Source organism: Triticum dicoccoides, chromosome 4A, assembly GCF_002162155.2.
Source record: "Triticum dicoccoides isolate Atlit2015 ecotype Zavitan chromosome 4A, WEW_v2.0, whole genome shotgun sequence".
Taxonomy (NCBI): domain Eukaryota; kingdom Viridiplantae; phylum Streptophyta; class Magnoliopsida; order Poales; family Poaceae; genus Triticum; species Triticum dicoccoides.
Window position 1 is genome coordinate 583297569 of NC_041386.1, and position 7831 is coordinate 583305399.

Here is a 7831-nt window from a genome sequence, read left to right on the forward strand (position 1 = left end):
CGGTTTGCGATTTAGAATCATCCGGATCAGTGTCAAAGCTTGCATCAACGTAACCTTTTACGATGAGCACTTTGTCACCTCCAAATACGAGAAGCATATCCTTAGTCCTTTTCAGGTATTTCAGGATGTTCTTGACCGCTGTCCAGTGATGCACACCTGGATTACTTTGGTACCTCCCTGCTAGACTTATGGCAAGGCACACATCAGGTCTGGTACACAGCATTGCATACATGATAGATCCTATGGCTGATGCATAGGGAACATCTTTCATATTCTCTCTATCTTCTGCAGTGGTCGGGCATTGAGTCTTACTCAACTTCACACCTTGTAACACAGGCAAGAACCCTTTCTTTGCTTGATCCGTTTTGAACTTTTTCAAAACTTTGTCAAGGTATGTGGTTTGTGAAAGTCCAATTAAGCGTCTTGATCTATCTCTATAGATCTTAATGCCTAATATGTAAGCAGCTTCACCGAGGTCTTTCATTGAAAAACTCTTATTCAAGTATCCCTTTATGCTATCCAGAAATTCTACATCATTTCCAATTAGTAATATGTCATCCACATATAATATCAGAAATGCTACAGAGCTCCCACTCACTTTCTTGTAAATACAGGCTTCTCCAAAAGTCTGTATAAAACCAAATGCTTTGATCACACTATCAAAACGTTTATTCCAACTCCGAGAGGCTTGCACCAGTCCATAAATGGATCGCTGGAGCTTGCATACTTTGTTAGCTCCCTTTGGATCGACAAAACCTTCTGGTTGCATCATATACAACTCTTCTTCCAAAAATCCATTCAGGAATGCAGTTTTGACATCCATCTGCCAAATTTCATAATCATAAAATGCGGCAATTGCTAACATGATTCAGACAGACTTAAGCATCGCTACGGGTGAGAAGGTCTCATCGTAGTCAATCCCTTGAACTTGCCGAAAACCTTTTGCGACAAGTCGAGCTTTGTAGACAGTAATATTACCGTCAGCGTCAGTCTTCTTCTTGAAGATCCATGTATTTTCAATTGCTTGCCGATCATTGGGCAAGTCAACCAAAGTCCATACTTTGTTCTCATACATGGATCCCATCTCAGATTTCATGGCTTCAAGCCACTTTGCGCAATCTGGGCTCACCATCGCTTCTTCATAGTTCGTAGGTTCATCATGATCTAGTAACATGACTTCCAGAACGGGATTACCGTACCACTCTGGTGTGGATCTTACTCTGGTTGATCTACGAGGTTCAGTAGTATCTTGTTCTGAAGTTTCATGATCATCATCATTAGCTTCCTCACTAACTGGTGTAGGTGTCACAAACAATTTTCTATGATGTACTACTTTCCAGTAAGGGAGTAGGTACAGTTACCTCGTCAAGTTCTACTTTCCTCCCACTCACTTCTTTCGAGAGAAACTCCTTCTCTAGAAAGTTTCCGAATTTAGCAACAAAAGTCTTGCCTTCGGATCTGTGATAGAAGGTGTATCCAATAGTCTCCTTTGGATATTCTATGAAGACACATTTCTCCAATTTGGGTTCGAGCTTATCAGGTTGAAGCTTTTTCACATAAGCATCGCAGTCCCAAATTTTCAGAAACGACAACTTTGGTTTCTTGCCAAACCACAGTTCATAAGGCGTCGTCTCAATGGATTTTGATGGTACCCTATTTAACGTGAATGCGGCCGTCTCTAGAGCGTACCCCCAAAACGATAGCGGTAAATCAGTAAGAGACATCATAGATCGCACCATATCTAGTAAAGTACGATTACGGCGTTCGGACACACCATTAAGCTGTGGTGTTCCGGGTGGCGTGAGTTGCGAAACTATTCCACAATTTTTCAAATGTACACCAAACTCGTAACTCAAATATTCTCCTCCACGATCAGATCGTAGAAACTTTATTTTCTTGTTACGATGATTTTCAACTTCACTCTGAAATTCCTTGAACTTTTCAAATGTTTCAGACTTATGTTTCATTAAGTAGATATACCCATATCTGCTTAAATCATCTATGAAGGTGAGAAAATAACGATATCCTCCACGAGCCTCAATATTCATCAGACCACATACATCTGTATGTATGATTTTCAACAAATCTGTTGCTCTCTCCATAGTACCGGAGAACGGCGTTTTAGTCATCTTGCCCATGAGGCACGGTTCGCAAGTACCAAGTGATTCATAATCAAGTGGTTCCAAAAGTCCATCAGTATAGAGTTTCTTCATGCGCTTTACACCGATATGACCTAAACGGCAGTGCCACAAATAAGTTGCACTATCATTATCAACTCTGCATCTTTTGGCTTCAACATTATGAATATGTGTGTTACTACTATCGAGATTCAACAAGAATAGACCACTCTTCAAGTGTGCATGACCATAAAATATATTACTCATATAAATAGAACAACCATTATTCTCTGATTTAAATGAATAACCGTCTCGCATCAAACAAGATCCAGAAATAATGTTCATGCTTACCGCTGGCACCAAATAACAATTATTTAGGTCTAATATTAATCCCGAAGGTAGATGTAGAGGTAGCGTGCCGACTGCGATCACATCGACTTTGGAACCGTTTCCCACGCGCATCGTCACCTCGTCCTTAGCCAATCTTCGCCTAATCCGTAGTCCCTGTTTCGAGTTGCAAATATTAGCAACAGAACCAGTATCAAATACCCAGATGCTACTGCGAGCATTAGTAAGGTACACATCAATAACATGTATATCACATATACCTTTGTTCACCTTGCCATCCTTCTTATCCGCCAAATACTTGGGGCAGTTCCGCTTCCAGTGACCAGTCTGCTTGCAATAGAAGCACTTAGTTTCAGGCTTAGGTCCAGGTTTGAGTTTCTTCTCTTGAGTAGCAACTTGCTTGCCGTTCTTTTTGAAGTTCCCCTTCTTCTTTCCTTTGCCCTTTTTCTTGAAACTAGTGGTCTTGTTGACCATCAACACTTGATGCTCCTTCTTGACTTCAACCTCCGCAGCTTTCAGCATCGCGAAGAGCTCGGGAATAGTCTTATTCATCCCTTGCATATTATAGTTCATCACGAAGCTCTTGTAGCTTGGTGGCAGTGATTGGAGAATTCTGTCAATGATGCAATCAACTGGAAGATTAACTCCCAATTGAATCAAGTGATTATTACACCCAGACATTTTGAGTATATGCTCACTAACAGAACTGTTCTCCTCCATCTTGCAGCTATAGAACTTATTGGAGACATCATATCTCTCAATCCGGGTATTTGCTTGAAATATTAACTTCAACTCCTGGAACATCTCATATGCTCCATGACGTTCAAAACGTCGTTGATGTCCCGATTCTAAGCCGTAAAGCATGTCACACTGAACTATCGAGTAGTCATCAGCTTTGCTCTGCCAGACGTTCATAACATCCGGCGTTGCTCCTGCAGCAGGCCTGGCACCCAGCGGTGCTTCCAGGACGTAATTCTTCTGTGCAGCAATGAGGATAATCCTCAAGTTACGGACCCAGTCCGTGTAATTGCTACCATCATCTTTCAACTTTGCTTTCTCAAGGAACGCATTAAGATTCAACAGAACAACAACACAAGCCATCTATCTACAAACAAGCATAAACGAGCAAGATACTTATCAGGTACTAAGTTTCATGATAAATTTAAGTTCAGTTAATTTACTTAAAGAACTCCCACTTAGATAGACATCCCTCTAATCCTCTAAGTGATTACGTGATCCAAATCAACTAAACCATGTCCGATCATCACGTGAGATGGAGTAGTTTCATTGGTGAACATCATTATGTTGATCATATCTACTATATGATTCATGCTCGACCTTTCGGTCTCCGTGTTCCGAGGCCATATCTGTATATGCTTGGCTCGTCAAGTATAACCTAAGTATTCCGCGTGTGCAACTGTTTTGCACCCGTTGTATTTGAACGTAGAACCTATCACACCCGATCATCACGTGGTGTCTCAGCACGAAGAACTTTCGCAACGGTGCATACTCAGGGAGAACACTTCTTGATAATTAGTGAGAGATCATCTTATAATGCTACCGTCAATCAAAGCAAGATAAGATGCATAAAAGATAAACATCACATGCAATCAATATAAGTGATATGATATGGCCATCATCATCTTGTGCTTGTGATCTCCATCTCCGAAGCATCGTCGTGATCACCATCGTCACCGGCGTGACACCTTGATCTCCATCGTAGCGTTGTTGTCGTCTCGCCAAGCTTGTGCTTCCACGACTATCGCTACCGTTTAGTGATAAAGTAAAGCATTACATCACGATTGCATTGCATACAATAAAGCGACAACCATATGGCTCCTGCCAGTTGCCGATAACTCGGTTACAAAACATGATCATCTCATACAATAAAAATCAGCATCATGTCTTGACCATATCACATCACAACATGCCCTGCAAAAACAAGCTAGACGTCTTCTACTTTGTTGCTGCAAGTTTTACGTGGCTGCTACGGGCTTAAGCAAGAACCAATCTTACCTACGCATCAAAACCACAACGATAGTTTGTCAAGTTGGTGTTGTTTTAACCTTCGCAAGGACCGGGCGTAGCCACACTCAGTTCAACTAAATTGGAGAAACTGTCACCCACAAGCCACCTCTGTGCAAAGCACGTCGGGAGAGCCGGTCTCGCGTAAGCGTACGCGTAATGTCGGTCTGGGCCGCTTCATCCAACAATACCGCCGAACCAAAGTATGACATGCTGGTAAGCAGTATGACTTATATCGCCCACAACTCACTTGTGTTCTACTCGTGCATATAACATCAACATATAAAACCTAGGCTCGGATGCCACTGTTGGGGAACGTAGTAATTTCAAAAAATTTCCTACGCACATGCAAGATCATGTGATGCATAGCAACGAGGGGGGGAGTGTGATCTACATACCTAGTAGATCGACAACGGAAGCGTTTGGTTGATGTAGTCGTACGTCTTCACGGCCCGACCGATCAAGCACCGAAACTACGACACCTCCGAGTTTTAGCACACGTTCAGCTCGATGACGATCCCCGGACTCCGATCCATCAAAGTGTCGGGGAAGAGTTCCGTCAGCACGACGACGTGGTGACGATCTTGATGTACTATTGCAGCAGGGCTTCGCCTAAACTCCGCTACAATATTATCGAGGACTATGGTGGCTGGGGGCGCCGCACACGGCTAAGGAAAAGATCACGTGGATCAACTTGTGTGTTTCTGGGGTGCCCCTGCCTCCGTATATAAAGGACTAAAGGGGGGGAGGCTGGCCGGCCAAGGAGGGCGCGCCAGGAGAGTCCTACTCCCTCTGGGAGTAGGATCCCCCCAATCCTAGTTGGAATAGGATTCGCGGAGGGGGGACAAGAGAGAGAGGGGCCGGCCCCCTCTCCTTGTCCTATTCGGACCAAGGGAGGGGAGGGGCGCGCGGCCCATGAGGGGCTGCCTCTTCTCTTTTCCACTAAGGCCCATCATGGCCCATATAGCTCCCGGGGGGTTCCGGTAATCTCCCGGTACTCCGGTAAAATCCCGATTTCACCCGGAACACTTCCGATATCCAAACATAGGCTTCCAGTATATCAATCTTTATGTCTCGACCATTTCGAGACTCCTCGTCATGTCCGTGATCACATCCGGGACTCCGAACAACCTACGGTACATCAAAATGCATAAACTCATAATATAACTGTCATCGTAACCTTAAGCGTGCGGACCCTACGGGTTCGAGAACAATGTAGACATGACCGAGACACGTCTCCAGTCAATAACCAATAGCGAGACCTGGATGCCCATATTGGATCCTACATATTCTACGAAGATCTTTATCGGTGAGACCGCATAACAACATACGTCGTTCCCTTTGTCATCGGTATGTTACTTGTCCGAGATTCGATCGTCGGTATTCCAATACCTAGTTCAATCTCGTTGCTGGCAAGTCTCTTTACTCGTTCTGTAATACATCATTCTGCAACTAACTTATTAGTTGCAATGCTTGCAAGGCTTAAGTGATGTGCATTACCGAGAGGCCCAGAGATACCTCTCCGACAATCGGAGTGACAAAACCTAATCTCAAAATACGCCAACCCAACATGTACCTTTGGAGACACTTGTAGTACTCCTTTATAATCACCCAGTTACGTTGTGACGTTTGGTAGCACCCAAAGTGTTCCTCCGGTAAACGGGAGTTGCATAGTCTCATAGTTATAGGAACATGTATAGGTCATGAAGAAAGCAATAGCAACATACTAAACGATCGGGTGCTAAGCTAATGGAATGGGTCGTGTCAATCAGATCATTCACTTAATGATGTGATCCCGTTAATCAAATAACAACTCATTGTTCATGGTTAGGAAACATAACCATCTTTGATTAACGAGCTAGTCAAGTAGAGGCATACTAGTGACACTTTGTTTGTCTATGTATTCACACATGTATTATGTTTCCGGTTAATACAATTTTAACATGAATAATAAACATTTATCATGATATAAGGAAATAAATAATAACTTTATTATTGCCTCTAGGGCATATTTCCTTCAGTCATCTGCTCCGCATAACGCACACACATGCGATGATGACATGTTTCGACGATGCAGAACATCACTGGTAGGAAGTGAGTGACGAGCCAGCCTCCATGTGAATATTTTCAGTTTCGAAGGATCTTGCAATCCCCAAATAGATGACCATCCTTTGGATTCTCCGCTGGACATATCCTCGACCTCATCTAGCCAGTCCTCCCTTCCCATCGTCATCTTATGGATCAATTTGTAAGCTGATTTTACTGAGAAACGGCCCCTCCGATCTCCCGACCATGCCCAAAAGTCGTCCACTTGTCTAGTGTAGAGGGGGATCTTCAGGATTGCCTTCGCATCAGCGGGAACATAGACTTGGCGTACTACCTCCTCTCTCCAGCATGCCATGGATGGTTCGATCAGGTCGCTTACCATCTACGGTGGATCAGCTACCCGAGGCGGAAAAGGTTTCATTAGGCCACTCCTCGGAAGCCAGTTATGATGCCAAATTCTGGTCGTTGCTCCATCGCCAATGCGCCTGATGATCCCATGGTTCAATACATTTCTTCCATCAATAATAGCTCGCCAGACTTGCGATGGATGGGGGCCTAACTCCGCCTCCAATAAGGTCATCAATGGGTAGTAGACTTCCTTGAGAATGCGAGCACTTAGGGAGTCCGGTTCTTGTAAAAGTCGCCAAGCCTGTCTTGACAGTAGGGCAACGTTGAAGATCATAAGATCCCGAAAACCCAACCCCCTAGGTCCTTGGCCTTGTCATGATATCCCACGAGACCCAGCTTCCTTGTTTGCTGCCCCACCAAAACTGCCGTATGATGGATGTTACACTCTCGCAAACTCCTCTAGGAAGTCTAAAGCAAGACATTGAAAACACTGGGATCGCTTGTGCGACCGATTTGATGAGGACTTCCTTTCCACCAACCGAAAGCATTTTCTGCATCCATCCTCTTACTTTCTCCCACACTCTGTCCCGAAGGTACTTGAACGTGCCATTTTTGAGTGACCAACATCCGTTGGCAGCTCTAAATATCTGTCACTCAAAGATTCATTATGGACATTTAGTCTTTGCATGACACCTTGCTTAAGAGAATCTGGACAACCTCTGCTAAAGAAAACAGAAAGCTGGCCCGAGACTCCAAGCCCGGCCCAGCCCTGCCCACCCCAGCCTCGGCCCACCTTGACCAGCCACATGTTCACACATTCGCCTGGCCCCACCTGTCAAAGAGACGGAACCCCCACGCGCCAAGTAAGCCGAGGATTTCACCACCGCCGCCATCTTTCGCGGCCTCGTCTTTTTCCCGCGGCGCCACTACGAAAAACCGCTTCCCGC